Source organism: Daucus carota, chromosome 8 (assembly GCF_001625215.2).
Source record: "Daucus carota subsp. sativus chromosome 8, DH1 v3.0, whole genome shotgun sequence".
NCBI classification, from domain to species: Eukaryota; Viridiplantae; Streptophyta; class Magnoliopsida; order Apiales; family Apiaceae; genus Daucus; species Daucus carota.
Window position 1 is genome coordinate 3608276 of NC_030388.2, and position 19503 is coordinate 3627778.

Genomic DNA, 19503 nt, shown 5'->3' on the forward strand with positions numbered 1-19503 from the left:
ACTTATTATAGGCGCACCTCTACACCAAGACGAACTGTATGAACTGATGAGGGGCATCGATCACGCATAATAAAGCTACCTCCTTGGTAACAGACTGAACAATTGTCATCATTAGAATTTTTCCGACCATCGTGCCCATCGTTGATTCTGAGCTTTAGCTGCATCTGGCACTTAAAGGGACCTGCCATCCAACAAATATGTAATGCCTAGTACAAGAAGGGCTTAGGCAAGAGCAGCTCTATTCATCATCACTCTTCTGGAAGGTTAACTCTACTTCCCCGAGCTCATTTATCCAGACTTGGAGATCACCCCAATCCTATTTAAAAAAAGTCAGTAGAAGTTATTTGATCATACTGGTTATTTTAAATAAGTGAGAAGCTAAAACAGTGAAAATAAGTGTGCTAGCACGCATACCTCGTTTAAGTTTTCTGCTGCAGGGATATCAGCAGATTCAGTGTTGTTGTTTGTCAACCAGCTTCCTTCAGCCGGTTGTTCACTCCCAGGAAGCTGTAGTGCCTACGTGTACAAGATACAAAATATATTAGCCATATTCTATCCATCGTTCCCATCGTCGATTCTGAGCTTTAGCTGCATCTGGCACTTAAAGGGACCTGCCATCCAACAAATATGTATTGGCTGAGGGATTTGGAGGAAAGTGGTACCATTACAGGATGCACTCTTCTCTGAGTGATGGCTAGACATGCCTGGAAACAGCATTACTGGAGCATTTTCTTCATTATTTCGAATAATTCTTTCACAAAACTGAAATAAGATGAACATCAAATTTATTTCAAAAAAAAAAAAAAGATGAACATCAAATAATTTTGCAATACAAAATTTTATAGACTAATTCAAAAATACAAAGATAAATACAATCTATGATTTTTAAGAATAGAATTATACTAAAAGATTAAAGATGATTAAAGTGTTCCGCACAGAGCCTTTCATGTAATTACATTACATCATGATCACTTTATACTTTATTGGAAACTTTATATCCTAGATGAGAACTCAAAGATCGAAACTCAAAAATCAATTAAATCCAACATTAAATTTAATCAAAATATGTACAAAGAAAATAATATCCATAATAACAATAAATATATGATAATGGCTTACCGATTAGGCATGAATTGTACACAAATCATCAGATATATGATATATGGAAAATATCAAAATGATGATTGTTGTGGATGGTGGTGATATAATTTTTACACTAAAAAGATGATAAGTTAATAAGACAAGCGGGTGCGGAAGGTAAATTAGGAAGGAGAGGCTGACGCGGAAGGCAAGCGGAGATAACAAGGAGAGGAAGGGATCGATGATCGGATGAAACTAAGAATGTAGTGTAAGTTTTTGTTCTAATAAGATTTTATGCCAGAAATTGTCATGGGCCGTGGCAGAACCACACTTTAAAAACCATCAATATGGACTCATTTAGTGGATATTACAAGTCCGTTAAGATGACACTTATGTTGGACTGCCCTACATAGATGGGCAGCTGGTATGAGATATTATCTAGCTTTCTAGGGAGAGGGGTGGTTTCTAGAATTGATGTGGCCTCTAGGGATCGCTAGTAATTGGGCTCGCTAACCTAGGCCTTGCTAAGGGCACTCTATACTTGGGCTCTTTGGGACCGTCGAGCTTCCTCACTTTAAGATGACCACGGTTGGCCAAAGTATGATTTATATACTAAGTCCTTTGTCGGCTCTCCTAAAGACTACTCCCTATATTCTTCCATCTCCTCACTCCTTAAGAGGATGAGTCAGGAATGAAGACTCACGACGAGTCCCGGTTAGGTGCGAGCAAAACCAAACCGAAACTGATAAATCAAACTGAATCATTCAAATTCGGTCTGGTTCGATCCTAATTTTCTGAAAATTCTGTCTATTCGATCCAAACTGAATAAATCGAAAAAAAAAATTAGTTCGGTCCGGTTCTTAAAAAAATATTTCAGGCTGGACCATATAGACGAATAGCCTAAACAATATATAATATAAATTTATATTCATATTATATAAATTATATATATCTTACTTATAAGTTATAATGATAATTTATATTTAGTAAATTCAATTATATCTAATTTTGGTGAAATGGTGGTGATTAATTAATATTAGTTTATTTAATAAATCATATATTTTAGCTTTATTTATAATATAAATTTTTGTTTTTTAAAATAATTTCGTTTCTTCTGAGACGGATCAAACCAAATTATTTCGGTTCGATCTATAATAATTTCGGTCCGGTTCGGTCCGGAAAAAATCAAAGTTCAGTTCTCTGTCTATTGAGTCCGGTCCAATTTTGGACCGAAACGACCAAATGATCACCACTAGTCCCAGCTTAGACCACATGAGTATAGCTTTCGAGGTCTTTAACTCTCTTTTCACTAAGAGATCGCTATCCACTATCTAACCCGCTCCATGTTAGCCTTCTTAACCACTTAGACCTGGGTCATGCGAGTTATGGGCTTCTCGATGATAGCTTTCATTGTTTAATAATGGACCTGGGCCCTGATGGACCGAACAAAATCTAGCCTATCTAGATATTTGTTTCCAAAGAATTATGTTATAACTTGACCCGTACCTAGCTCGCCCTCTTATATAACTTTTATGAGTTCTTGTCTAGTAGCTATAGATCAATCTCGTTTACAAGATCAACTAATTAACTTTCCATCCCATTCAGTCCGGTGTTCTTCATGATATTTTTCTTACATTCAAATAAGTTCCCAAATTTGTTGTTAACCACTTTCTCCTCTTGACATAGAAGATTGAGAAAAATGTGCGAAAATAAGAAAAGATGCTCGAAAAATAAGATTGTGGTGTTTGGATAAACCTATGAATCAAGTATATACTTATATATACATACTTTTGTATGATTTTATTCCTATAATATAGTATTTTCTTAATAAAGAGGTATTATTAATTAATTTTAAGTGTTTAATCATAGAAACAAAGTATTTTTAAAGTTCGAATAAACTGAGCTAATTTGGCTTTCTTTTTTGTTTTTTGTGCGGGAGCTTATATGGGTTTATATATATATATATATATATATATATATATATATATATATATATATATATATATATATATATATTCCACTCAATTACGAATAACTGATCCCCGATTAGGGGATTAGGTGGTATTCAATAATTTCATATGTTTGTCTCATAATATGTGATTCTTCTTATTTCTCGTAATTTATCATTGAGTTTTGAACACAATTGAATGATTCATGAACCTTTAATTGTATTCGTAGAAATTATATTGAATAGAGGCACGTTATGAAACTATAAATTCTTGGATCTTAATAGTTTATGACTTATATTTTTATTAATAATGAAAAAGAAGTTGAAGATATAATTTAAGTCCTGCAATGGATTTTGTGAAAGGAAAATAAACACCGCCAGAAGAATTATTTTTACCAAAATAAATGAACAAGATATCACATAAGTTAGACATTCATAAAAATCAATTGAATAATCCTTATTATTAGATTGCTTCACATTATCATTATATCGTACGTAGTTTGAAATTCGTGTCAAATAATACTCATTTCCTACCAATTTATAATAGATATTTTTATAATTATTTTGGTGCAAAAAAATTAAGTATTTCCTACCATTTGGGTTTTTCCGTACCAATCTTTTATGTCACCCCCGTTTTAATTCCTACCGAGTACTACTCATTTCCTACTGGTTTATAGTATATATATATTTAATAATTATTTAGGTAAAAAATAATAATACATTTTTTTGTGAGGAATTGAAACATTCATTGGTTAAAGTGCTTTTTTTATAAATATATATGTTTTTTATACATATTACACAAATAGTGTCAAAGCAAGTTTAATTCACAAAAATACCTTCATTCTCTGTCCATATTTTCAAAAATACGTTAATTTTGTTTGAGTGTTTGAGCCTAATAGAAGCTCATTCACTCTTAACTCCCGCGCTCCGGTCTCAGGTGTTTCTTCCTCACCTCCGCACTCCGTCATCATCAACTAGCATCTAAACGCATTAACAAGTTACATCTGTGTATGCAGAAAAATATGAACTGTAATAGAACTGGAATTAATAGCAACGTACAGACTTCAGGAATGCTGGTTGGCCAACAATGACCTGGAGTTCAGGTGTTACAACACATACTTTGTTTAATCCCCTCAATCTCAACAGAAATGTTTAACATATTAAATTACCTGTTCACAAGTTGAATCGCAGAACCAAACTCCATTGGGCAGTAGGCTTTTCAATTTCAGGCGACGCGTTTGAGCTGCAACAGAAAAGCTTAACATATTAAAGTTGTTGAAGAAGTTCATGGCAATGACAAATATACACTTCTAGTACAGCACTCTTATATTTTAGGTAACTTACATATACGCTCGCCTGGTTAGACTTACAGATCACTTTTGTTAAAGTCTTCCCTGTCTCTTTTCATCTAACCATTCCAAAATCATGAGGAACACTGTTTATAGCAAATAGTTTAACTAAACAAATACATGCGTTTCAGTACATATACACTACTATATACACACATTTTGACAGTAGTAAGGGGGAAACAAATAAGACAAGCTACACCATTGTAGAAAGACAATATAACTTAAAATAGGCGCACTTCTACACCAAGACGAACTGTATGAACTGATGAGGGGCATCGATCACGCATAATAAAGCTACCTCCTTGGTAACAGACTGAACAATTGTCATCATTAGAATTTTTCCGACCATCGTGCCCATCGTTGATTCTGAGCTTTAGCTGCATCTGGCACTGAAAGGGACCTGCCATCCAACAAATATGTAATTCCTAGTACAAGAAGGGCTTAGGCAAGAGCAGCTCTATTCATCATCACTCTTCTGGAAGGTTTACTCTACTTCCCCGAGCTCATTTATCCAGACTTGGAGATCACCCCAATCCTATTTAAAAAAAGTCAGTAGAAGTTATTTGATCATACTGGTTATTTTAAATAAGTGAGAAGCTAAAACAGTGAAAATAAGTGTGCTAGCACACATACCTCGTTTAAGTTTTCTGCTGCAGGGATATCAGCAGATTCAGTGTTGTTGTTTGTCAACCAGCTTCCTTCAGCCGGTTGTTCACTCCCAGGAAGCTGTAGTGCCTACGTGTACAAGATACAAAATATATTAGCAATATTCTATCCATCGTTCCCATCGTCGATTCTGAGCTTTAGCTGCATCTGGCACTTAAAGGGACCTGCCATCCAACAAATATGTATTGGCTGAGGGATTTGGAGGAAAGTGGTACCATTACAGGATGCACTCTTCTGAGTGATGGCTAGACATGCCTGGAAACAGCATTACTGGAGCATTTTCTTCATTATTTCGAATAATTCTTTCACAAAACTGAAATAAGATGAACATCAAATTTATTTCAACAAAAAAAAAAGATGAACATCAAATAATTTTTGCAATACAAAATTTTATGGACTAATTCAAAAATACAAAGATAAATACAATCTATGATTTTTAAGAATAGAATTATACTAAAAGATTAAAGATGATTAAAGTGTTCCGCACAGAGCCTTTCATGTAATTACATTACATCATGATCACTTTATACTTTATTGGAAACTTTATATCCTAGATGAGAACTCAAAGATCGAAACTCAAAAATCAATTAAATCCAACATTAAATTTAATCAAAATATGTACAAACAAAATTAAATCTAAAATAAGAATAAATATATGATAATGGCTTACCGATTAGGCATAAATTGTACACAAATCATCAGATATATGATATATGGAAAATATCAAAATGATGATTGTTGTGGATGGTGGTGATATAATTTTTACACTAAAAAGATGATAAGTTAAGAAGACAAGCGGGTGCGGAAGGTAAATTAGGAAGGAGAGGCTGACGCGGAAGGCAAGCGGAGATAACAAGGAGAGGAAGGGATCAATGATCGGATGAAACTGAGAATGTAGTATAAGTTTTTGTTCTAATAAGATTTTATGCCAGAAATTGTCATGGGCCGTGGCAGAACCACACTTTAAAAACCATCAATATGGACTCATTTAGTGGATATTACAAGTCTGTTAAGATGACACGTATGTTGGACTGCCCTACATAGATGGACAGCTAGTATGAGATATTATCTAGCTTTCTAGGGAGAGGGGTGGTTTCTAGAATTGATGTGGCCTCTAGGGATCGCTAGCAATTGGGCTCGCTAACCTAGGCCTTGCTAAGGGCACTCCATACTTGGGCTCTTTGGGACCGTCTAGCTTCCTCACTTTAAGATGACCATTGTTGGCCAAAGTATGATTTATATACTAAGTCCTTTGTCGGCTCTCCTAAAGACTACTCCCTGTATTCTTCCATCTCCTCACTCCTTAAGAGGATGAGTCAGGAATGAAGACTCACGACCAGTCCCGGTTAGGTGTGAGCAAAACCAAACTGAAACTGATAAATCAAACTGAATCATTCAAATTCGGTCCGGTTCGATCCTAATTTTCTGAAAATTCTGTCTATTCGATCCAAACTGAATAAATCGAAAAAAAATCAGTGCGGTCCGGTTCTTAAAAAAATATTTCGGGCTGGACCGTATAGAGGAATAGCCCAAACAATATATAATATAAATTTATATTTATATTATATAAATTATATATATCTTACTTATAAGTTATAATGATAATTTATATTTAGTAAATTTAATTATATCTATTTTTGGTGAAATGGTGGTGATTAATTAATATTAGTTTATTTAATAAATCATATATTTTAGCTTTATTTATGATATAAAGTTTTGTTTTTTAAAATAATTTTGTTTCTTCTGAGACGGATCAAATCAAATTATTTCGGTTCGGTCTATAATAATTTTGGTCCGGTTCGGTCCGGAAAAAATCAAAGTTCAGTTCTCTGTCTATTGAGTCCGGTCCAATTTTGGACCGAAACGACCAAATGATCACCCCTAGTCCCAGCTTTGACCACATGAGAATAGCTTTCGAGGTCTTTAACTCTCTTTTCACTAATAGATCGCTATCCACTATCTAACCCGCTCCATGTTAGCCTTCTTAACCAGTTAGACCTGGGTCATGCGAGTTATGGGCTTCTCGATGATAGCTTTCATTGTTTAATGGACCTGGGCCCTGATGGACCGAACAAAATCTAGCCAATCTAGATATTTGTTTCCAAAGAATTATGTTATAACTTGACCCGTAACTAGCTCGCCCTCTTATATAACTTTTATGAGTTCTTGTCTAGTAGCTATAGATCAATCTCGTTTACAAGATCAACTAATTAACTTTACATCCCATTCAGTCCCGTGTTCTTCATGATATTTTTCTTACATTCAAATAAGTTCCCAAATTTGTTGTTAACCACTTTCTCCTCTTGACATAGGAGATTGAGAAAAATGTGCGAAAACAAGAAAAGATGCTCGAAAAATAAGATTGTGGTGTTTGGATAAACCTATGAATCAAGTATATACTTATATATACATACTTTTCTATGATTTTATTCCTATAATTTAGTATTTTCTTAATAAAGAGGTATTATTAATTAATTTTAAGTGTTTAATCATAGAAAAAAGTATTTTTAAAGTTCGAATAAACTGAGCTAATATGGCTTTCTTTTTTGTGCGGGAGCTTATATGGGTTTATATATATATACATATATATATATATATTCCACTCAATTATGAATAACTGATCCCCGATTAGGTGATTAGGTGGTATTCAATAATTTCATATGTTTGTCTCATTATATGTGATTCTTCTTATTTCTCGTAATTTATCACTGAGTTTTGAACACAATTGAATAATTCATGAACCTTTATTTGTATTCGTAGAAATTATATTGAATAGAGGCACATTATGAAACTATAAATTCCAATAATGAAAAAGAAGTTGAAGATATAATTTAAGTCCTGCAATGCATTTTGTGAAAGGAAAATAAACACCGCCAGAAGAATTATTTTTACCAAAATAAATGAACAAGATATCACATAAGTTAGACATTCATAAAAATCAATTGAATAATCCTTATTATTAGATTGCTTCACATTATCATTATATCGTACGTAGTTTGAAATTCGTGTCAAATAATACTCATTTCCTACCAATTTATAATAGATATTTTTATAATTATTTTGGTGCAAAAAAATTAAGTATTTCCTACCATTTGGGTTTTTCCGTACCAATCTTTTATGTCACCCCCGTTTTAATTCCTACCGAGTACTACTCATTTCCTACCGGTTTATAGTATATATATATTTAATAATTATTTAGGTAAAAAATAATAATACATTTTTTTGTGAGGAATTGAAACATTCATTGGTTAAAGTGATTTTTTTATAAATATATATGTTTTTTATACATATTACACAAATAGTGTCAAAGCAAGTTTAATTCACAAAAATACCTTCATTCTCTGTCCATATTTTCAAAAATACGTTAATTTTGTTTGAGTGTTTGAGCCTAATAGAAGCTCATTCACTCTTAACTCCCGCGCTCCGGTCTCAGGCGCTCCGATCTCAGGTGTTTCTTCCTCACCTCCGCACTCCGTCATCATCAACTAGCATCTAAACGCATTAACAAGTTACATCTGTGTATGCAGAAAAATATGAACTCTAATAGAACTGGAATTAATAGCTACGTACAGACTTCAGGAATGCCGGTTGGCCAACAATGACCTGGAGTTCAGGTGTTACAACACATACTTTGTTTAATCCCCTCAATCTCAACAGAAATGTTTAACATATTAAATTACCTGTTCACAAGTTGATTCGCAGAACCAAACTCCATTGGGCAGTAGGCTTTTCAATTTCAGGCCACGCGTTTGAGCTGCAACAGAAAAGCTTAACATATTAAAGTTGTTGAAGAAGTTCATGGCAATGACAAATATACACTTCTAGTACAACACTCTTATATTCTAGGTAACTTACATATACGCTCGCATGGTTAGACTTACAGATCACTTTTGTTAAAGTCTTCCCTGTCTCTTTTCATCTAACCATTCCAAAATCATGAGGAACACTGTTTATAGCAAATAGTTTAACTAAACAAATACATGCGTTTCAGTACATATACACTACTATATACACACATTTTGACAGTAGTAAGGGGGAAACAAATAAGACAAGCTACACCATTGTAGAAAGACAATATAACTTAAAATAGGCGCACCTCTACACCAAGACGAACTGTATGAACTGATGAGGGGCATCGATCACGCATAATAAAGCTACCTCCTTGGTAACAGACTGAACAATTGTCATCATTAGAATTTTTCCGACCATCGTGCCCATCGTTGATTCTGAGCTTTAGCTGCATCTGGCACTTAAAGGGACCTGCCATCCAACAAATATGTAATGCCTAGTACAAGAAGGGCTTAGGCAAGAGCAGCTCTATTCATCATCACTCTTCTGGAAGGTTAACTCTACTTCCCCGAGCTCATTTATCCAGACTTGGAGATCACCCCAATCCTATTTAAAAAAAGTCAGTAGAAGTTATTTGATCATACTGGTTATTTTAAATAAGTGAGAAGCTAAAACAGTGAAAATAAGTGTGCTAGCACACATACCTCGTTTAAGTTTTCTGCTGCAGGGATATCAGCAGATTCAGTGTTGTTGTTTGTCAACCAGCTTCCTTCAGCCGGTTGTTCACTCCCAGGAAGCTGTAGTGCCTACGTGTACAAGATACAAAATATATTAGCAATATTCTATCCATCGTTCCCATCGTCGATTCTGAGCATCTGGCACTTAAAGGGACCTGCCATCCAACAAATATGTATTGGCTGAGGGATTTGGAGGAAAGTGGTACCATTACAGGATGCACTCTTCTGAGTGATGGCTAGACATGCCTGGAAACAGCATTACTGGAGCATTTTCTTCATTATTTCGAATAATTCTTTCACAAAACTGAAATAAGATGAACATCAAATTTATTTCAAAAAAAAAAAAAAGATGAACATCAAATAATTTTTGCAATACAAAATTTTATGGACTAATTCAAAAATACAAAGATAAATACAATCTATGATTTTTAAGAATAGAATTATACTAAAAGATTAAAGATGATTAAAGTGTTCCGCACAGAGCCTTTCATGTAATTACATTACATCATGATCACTTTATACTTTATTGGAAACTTTATATCCTAGATGAGAACTCAAAGATCGAAACTCAAAAATCAATTAAATCCAATATTCAATTTAATCAAAATATGTACAAACAAAATTAAATCCAGAATAAGAATAAATATATGATAATGGCTTACCGATTAGGCATGAATTGTACACAAATCATCAGATATATGATATATGGAAAATGTCAAAATGATGATTGTTGTGGATGGTGGTGATATAATTTTTACACTAAAAAGATGATAAGTTAAGAAGACAAGCGGGTGCGGAAGGTAAATTAGGAAGGAGAGGCTGACGCAGAAGGCAAGCGGAGATAACAAGGAGAGGAAGGGATCGATGATCGGATGAAACTAAGAATGTAGTATAAGTTTTTGTTCTAATAAGATTTTATACCAGAAATTGTAATGGGCCATGGCAGAACCACACTTTAAAAACCATCAATATGGACACATTTAGTGGATATTACAAGTCCGTATAGATGACACTTATGTTGGACTGCCCTGCATAGATGGGAAGCTAGTATGAGATATTATCTAGCTTTCTAGGGAGAGGGGTGGTTTCTAGAATTGATGTGGCCTCTAGGGATCGCTAGCAATTGGGCTCGCTAACCTAGGCCTTGCTAAGGGCACTCCATACTTGGGCTCTTTGGCACCGTCTAGCTTCCTCACTTTAAGATGACCACGGTTGGCCAAAGTATGATTTATATACTAAGTCCTTTGTCGGCTCTCCTAAAGACTACTCCCTATATTCTTCCATCTCCTCACTCCTTAAGAGGATGAGTCAGGAATGAAGACTCACGACCAGTCCCAGTTAGGTGTGAGCAAAACCAAACCCAAACTGATAAATCAAACTGAATCATTCAAATTCGGTCCGGTTCGATCCTAATTTTCTGAAAATTCTGTCTGTTCGATCCAAACTGAATAAATCGAAAAAAAAATCAGTTCGGTCCGGTTCTTAAAAAAATATTTCGGGATGGACCGTATAGAGGAATAGCCCAAACAATATATAATATAAATTTATATTCATATTGTATAAATTATATATATCTTACTTATAAGTTATAATGATAATTTATATTTAGTAAATTTAATTATATCTATTTTTGGTGAAATGGTGGTGATTAATTAATATTAGTTTATTTAATAAATCATATATTTTAGCGTTATTTATAATATAAATTTTTGTTTTTTAAAATAATTTCGTTTCTTCTGAGACGGATCAAACCAAATTATTTCGGTTCAGTCTATAATAATTTCGGTCCGGTTTGGTCCGGAAAAAATCAAAGTTCAGTTCTCTGTCTATTGAGTCCGGTCCAATTTTGGACCGAAACGACGAAATGATCACCCCTAGTCCCAGCTTAGACGACATGAGTATAGCTTTCGAGGTCTTTAACTCTCTTTTCACTAATAGATCACTATCCACTATCTAACCCGCTCCATGTTAGCCTTCTTCACCACTTAGACCTGGGTCATGCGAGTTATGGGCTTCTCGATGATAGCTTTCATTGTTTAATGGACCTCGGCCCTGATGGACCGAACAAAATCTAGCCTATCTAGATATTTGTTTCCAAAGAATTATGTTATAACTTGACCCGTACCTAGCTCGCCCTCTTATATAACTTTTATGAGTTCTTGTCTAGTAGCTATAGATCAATCTCGTTTACAAGATCAACTAATTAACTTTACATCCCATTCAGTCCCGTGTTCTTCATGATATTTTTCTTACATTCAAATAAGTTCCCAAATTTGTTGTTAACCACTTTCTCCTCTTGACATAGGAGATTGAGAAAAATGTGCGAAAACAAGAAAAGATGCTCGAAAAATAAGATTGTGGTGTTTGGATAAACCTATGAATCAAGTATATACTTATATATACATACTTTTGTATGATTTTATTCCTATAATTTAGTATTTTCTTAATAAAGAGGTATTATTAATTAATTTTAAGTGTTTAATCATAGAAAAAAGTATTTTTAAAGTTCGAATAAACTGAGCTAATTTGGCTTTCTTTTTTGTGCGGGAGCTTATATGGGTTTACATATATATATATATATATATATATATATATATATATATATATATAGGGTAGCACTCCACAGCATACCCTCTTATATAGAGTTACGTAGCACACCATTATAAATATATACATAATATATATTCTATTATGTTTTTTATGAAATATAATTGCAAATTGTGATTATTAAACCGAAAATGAAGTTATACAATTTTTTTATTCCAAAGATCATCTAAAATTATGCAATATCTCAACATGATTCTATAACAGAATATTAATCATCCAGGATTATTCTGTTGTAGAATCAGTTTCGAAAATATACTTTTTTTAATCAAATTTTAAGTGTTAAATTACTTAAAATAGATTTATTTTATAGTATTCTATATTAGAATCACGTTTTATATGTATTCTATAACAGAATTTATAATAAAATTGATGATTTATAGTGGCGCACTATGTAACTTCATATAAGGAGTCCCTCTCTTGAATGTTAGCCTATATATATATATATATATATATATATATATATATATATATATTCCACTCAATTACGAATAACTGATCCCCGATTAGGGGATTAGGTGGTATTCAATAATTTCATATGTTTGTCTCATAATATGCGATTCTTCTTATTTCTCGTAATTTATCACTGAGTTTTGAACACAATTGAATGATTCATGAACCTTTAATTGTACTAGCCTTTAACCCGTGCGAAGCACGGGCGACTTATAATTCGTAATTTATTATTTAAATTTTAATATCATTTTATCAATATTTTAGTATTAATGAGTCGAATTTTAATTAAATTATATTATCCAACAGATTGTATGTTCTCACGATAATTTAGCTTTTACAATTTATTATCTATTTATAATTTTTTTTGTTATTAATATGTGAGGATTATTATTCAATTGATTTTAAATCAGATTGTTCATATTTCAATTATAAATTATATTTAAAAGGATAATGATAAAATTTTTGTCTTGTATTATAAGATGAGTGTTTTTATTATTTAAAACTGTTTAACAGTCTCCATATGTTGTAGACTTCTAGTTCTATAGAAAGAGCACTATACCCATGTTGGCTTATTATAGTATAGTATAGATTCGTAGAAATTATATTGAATAGAGGCACGTTATGAAACTATAAATTCTTGGATCTTAATAGTTTATGACTTATATTTTTATTAATAATGAAAAAGAAGTTGAAGATATAATGTAAGCCCTGCAATGCATTTTGTGAAAGGAAAATAAACACCACCAGAAGAATTATTTTTACCAAAATAAATGAACAAGATATCACATAAGTTAGACATTCATAAAAATCAATTGAATAATCCTTATTATTAAATTGCTTCACATTATCATTATATCGTACGTAGTTTTAAATTCCTGTCAAATAATACTCATTTCCTACCAATTTATAATAGATACTTTTATAATTATTTTGGTGCAAAAAAATTAAGTATTTCCTACCATTTGGGTTTTTCCGTACCAATCTTTTATGTCACCCCTGTTTTAATTCCTACCGAGTACTACCTATTTCCTACCCGTTTATAGTATATATATATTTAATAATTATTTAGGTAAAAAATAATAATACATTTTTTTGTGAGGAATTGAAACATTCATTGGTTAAAGTGCTTTTTTTATAAATATATATGTTTTTTATACATATTACACAAATAGTGTCAAAGCAAGTTTAATTCACAAAAATACCTTATTTCTCTGTCCATATTTTCAAAAATACATTAATTTTGTTTGAGTGTTTGAGCCGAATAGAAGCTCATTCACTCTTAACTCCCGCGCTCTGATCTCAGGTGTTTCTTCCTCACCTCCGCACTCCGTCATCATCAACTAGCATCTAAACGCATTAACAAGTTACATCTGTGTATGCAGAAAAATATGAACTCTAATAGGACTGGAATTAATAGCTACGTACAGACTTCAGGAATGCTGGTTGGCCAACAATGACCTGGAGTTCAGGTGTTACAACACATACTTTGTTTAATCCCCTCAATCTCAACAGAAATGTTTAACATATTAAATTACATGTTCACAAGTTGAATCGCAGAACCAAACTCCATTGGGCAGTAGGCTTTTCAATTTCAGGCGACGAGTTTGAGCTGCAACAGAAAAGCTTAACATATTAAAGTTGTTGAAGAAGTTCATGGCAATGACAAATATACAGTTCTAGTACAGCACTCTTATATTCTAGGTAACTTACATATACGCTCGCCTGGTTAGACATACTGATCACTTTTGTTAAAGTCTTCCCTGTCTCTTTTCATCTAACCATTCCAAAATCATGAGGAACACTGTTTATAGCAAATAGTTTAAATAAACAAATACATGCGTTTCAGTACATATACACTACTATATACACACATTTTGACAGTAGTAAGGGGAAAACAAATAAGACAAGCTACACCATTGTAGAAAGACAATATAACTTAAAATAGGCGCACCTCTACACCAAGACGAACTGTATGAACTGATGAGGGGCATCGATCACGCATAATAAAGCTACCTCCTTGGTAACAGACTGAACAATTGTCATCATTAGAATTTTTCCGACCATCGTGCCCATCGTTGATTCTGAGCTTTAGCTGCATCTGGCACTTAAAACATAATATTTGGTGCCTCTCTTGAAACATATAATTAATTTCCAAGCAACCCTATCAACTTTTTGATCTTGTCTCTTGCCATCTTTTCACTGCTCTGCCTATCCCTCCTTTAGTAATTCCAAACTTATGTTCTGTCTCCTTGGCTCGAATTCATTTATTATAAATTTTCACCAAACATATGGCATCACAATTTATTCGTTATACCATATTTGCGTTTGAAAATGTGGGTACAAAGCCGCACATTTTCAAGCCATTTTGAGCATATATAAATTTGAGTGAGTCGTGATAGGGTGTTCATAACAAGTCATGTTTGGATTGTTTTCAATTGAACTCGCGGATACATACCTAACTGTGAACAAAAAAAAGTGGAATATCAAGGTTTGAATAGATAAATTCATTGGTCACTGAATTGTCATAATACAGAGAAAAAAATTATCTACATATATAGCATCATTATGTACATCAAGAGCGAAGATATAAACAGTTAATGTTAGTAGTTTTGACACAAATCCACAGCTCCAAAACACCTCCTTTGTCCATGCCGACCCATCAAACTTCGTGCTATGGTCCAGAGGAACAACTGATCCTCAAGGAGCTGCCCATAACAGTTCCTAGTGTCCATCCATTCCTCGAGAAATGTTTAACATATTAAAATACCTGTACAAAAGTTGAATTGCAGAACCAAACTCCATTGGGCATTAGGCTTTTCAATTTTAGGCAACAAGTATGAGCTGCAAAAGAAATGTTTAACATATTAAACTTGTTAAAGAAGTTCATGGCAATGACATATATACAGATCTAGTACAGCATTCTTATATTCTAGGTAACTTACATATACGCTCGCGGGTTGCACTTACAGATCACTGTTAAAGTCTTCCGTGTCTCTTTTCATTTGGCCCCTTCCACAAATCATGCAGTGCCAGGACGAATTGATTGGCGATGATGATGAGTATGATGAACTTTATTCTGATCTTTAGATGCATCTGGCACTTAAAGGAACTACCATCCAAGAAATATGTATTGGCTAAGTAAATCCTCAACACCAAATTCAAAATAATCCCCATCCCTCTTTTCATTTCTTACTACCCCATCCCCTCTCAATTCAATTCCCACCCATTTCACTGATTTCATGGGTTTTAGACGCGCCAAGATTACAAGGGAGGCCATGCGAAACATGATTACAAGGGTCGACAGAATCAGCAATCTCCCAGACTCGCTACTCATCATCCTCTCCTTGCTTCCCTTCGATTTAGCCGTGCGCACCAGCGTTTTGTCCAAGAGATGGAGGCGTCTTTGCATGTCACTCTCGAATGCTCTTTTCGATGATAGGTTCTTGAGTTCTGGGAAGTTATTTTTTCGACTAATGAGTCGGTCAAGGAGATCTTGGTGAACATATTATAATAAATTATGTTAATTGATGTATTTATCTCAAAAACAGTTAGCATGTTAATTGAAATTAAGATTCTCACCAATTGAGTTTTTTTATCCTATCAAATATATATATTTCTTTACCAATTAAAAACATAATAATTTATCGAACTAAATCCATTAACTCAAAATTTTATTATAAAATTTGTAACAAGACAATTTAGTAAACTTAAAATGAATAACTAGTGCAAAATATTAGCTACAATAAAAGATACTACCTGCATCGTACATGTCCCAAGGAGGCGGATTCAAAGTCATACTGGAGCATTTTCTTCATTATTTCAAATAATTCTTCACAAAACTGAAATAAGATAAACATCAAATTATGTTTGCCATATAAAATTTTATAGACTAATTCATAAATATAAAGATAAATACAATCTATGATTTTTAAGAAAAGAATTATACTAAAAGATTAAAGATGATTAAAGTGTGCCACACAGAGGCTTTTATGTAACTACATTACATCATGATCAATTTATACTTTATTGGAAATTTTATATCTTAGATCAGAACTCAAAGATCTAAACTCAAAAATCAATTAAATCCAACATTCAATTTAATCCAAATATGTACAAACAAAATTAAATCCAAAATAAGAAGTAAATATATGATAATGGCTTACCGATTAGGCATGAATTATACACAAATCAGCAGATATATGATATATCGAAAATATCAAAACGATGATTGTTGTGGATGGTGGTTCTTATACTACAAAGATGATAAGTTAAGAACAGAAGCGGGTGATGTAGGTGTATCAGGAAGGAGAGGCTGATGCGGAAGGTAGAGTTTCAAGCGGAGATAACAAGGAGGGTAAGGGATGATCGGATGAAACTAAGAATGTAGTATCACTTTTTGTTCTAATAAGATTTTATGCCAGAAATTGTCATGGGCCGTGGCGGACCCACAATTAAAAACCATCAAGATGAGCTCATTTAGTGGATATCACAAGTCCGTTCGGTTGACACTTATGTTGGACTGCCCTACATAGATGGGCTCCTACTATGAGAAATTATTTAGCTTTCCCAAGGAGATGGGTGGTTGCTAGAAATGATGTGGCCTCTAGGGATCGCTAGCAATTGGGCTCGCTAACCTAGGCCTTGCTGAGGGTAGTGCATACTTGGGCTCTTTGGGATGGTCTAGCTTTCTCACTTCAAGATGACCATAGTTGGAGAATGTATGCTTTATACACTTAGTCCTTTGTCGGCTCTCCTAAGGACTACTCCCTATATTCTTCGATCCCCTCACTCCTTGAGATGATGAGTCAGGAATGAAGACTCACGATCAATCCCGGTTAGGCTTGAACAAAACCGAATTCGGTCCGGTTCAATCCTAATTTTTTGAAAATTCGGTCTATTCGATCTGGACTGAATAAATCGAAATATAATTCGATTCGGTTCGATCCGGTTCTTAAAAATATATTTTGGTCTGGACTGAATAGACGAATAGCCCAAACAATATATAATATTAATTTTTACATATATTATTTAAATTATATATATCTTACTTAAAGTTATAATGATAATATTTAATTTGTAAATTTAATTATTTATATTTTTGGTGAAATGGTGGTGATTAATTAATATTAATCTATTTAATAAATCATATATTTTAGCTTTATTTATAATATAAATTATTGTTTTTCAAAATAATTTCGTTTCTTCTCGGACGGACCAAACCAAATTATTTCGGTTCGTTCTATAATAATATTTCGGTCCGGTTCAATCGGGAAAAAATTAAAGTTCGGTTCTCGGTCTATTGAGTCCGGTCCAGTTTAGGACCGAAACGACCAATTAATCACCCCTAATCCCATCTTGGACCACATGAGTATAGCTATCCACTATCTAACCCGCTCCATGTCAGCCTTCTTAACCACTTAGACCTGGGTCATGCGAGTTATTAGCTTCTCGACGATAGCTTTCATGGTCTAACTGACCTGGGCCCGGATGGACCGAACAATATCTAACCGGGTTTTATATCAATCTGGCCACCCGTTACTTTAAAATATCTCACTTCACCCACCCATCTCATCCGGGACTCATTTAAGCCACTATAAACCAAATATATATCATTTTACCCACATCACTATTAATACCTCTTTACTTAATCATTTATTAAAAATTAATCGTTTAACTTTTTACTGCAAAACCACTTTGAGTACTTTCATAATTGTCTTTATTATTTATCGAAATAATTTGGAAATTTATAAAGTCACATAGCTAGGCGATCACGTAAATATATATTTATAACTATATATATATATATATGTGTGTGTGTGTGTGTCTGTGTGTGCGCGCGCGCGCATAACATAAATATGTATTTATACATATAACATAACTATGTTATATATATAACATAACTATGTACATATATATATATATATATATATATATATATATATAGACACACAAAGTTATGTTATTTTTGAAATTCCCAAATTATTTTGATAAATACTAGAGACAATTATGAAAGCACTCGAAGTGGTTTTGCAGTAAAAAGTTAAACGATTAATTTTTGAAAAATAATTAAGTAAACAGATATGAATAGTGATGTGGGTAAAATGATATATATTGGATTTATAATGGCTTAAATGAATCTCCAATGAGATTGGTGGGTTAAGTCAGATATTTTGACGTAATGGGTGGCCAATTTGATATAAAACCCAAATCTAGCCCATCTAGATACTCCTTCCGTCCCATTTTAGTTGTCACATTTCTATTTTTGTTTGTCAAATTGACTAATTTTTGACCAAATATTATAAGTCACTCTTTCATCATTTTAAAAAACTGAAAATTACATCTTAAAGTAGAATAAAAAAAATTCCTATGATATATTTTTTTAATTTTTTCAATTGATAAAATATTAATAAATTTCAGTTAAACTTTGGTCAATTTGACCGGCACAAAACCAAATATGACATCTAAAATGGGACGGAGGGAGTATTTGTTTCAAATGAATTATGTGATAACTTGAACCCGTACGTAGCTAGCTTTCTTGAACAACTTTTATGGTTTCTTGTCTAGTAGCTAGAGATCAATCTCGTACTTTCTCAAGGATCAATACAAGATCGACTAACCTTTACATCCCTTTCTCTTCTTCATGATATTCTTCTTACATTCAAGTAAGTTCCCAAATTTGTTGTTAATCCCTTTCTCCCGTTAACCTAAGAGATTGAGAAAAATGTGCGAAAACAAGAAAAGATGCTCGAAAATAAAAATGCGGTGTTTGGATAAACTTATGAATCAAGTATATAATTATATATACATACTTTTAATGATTTTATTCCTATAATTTAGTATTTTTTTAATAAAGAGGTAATGCTAATTAAATCTAAGT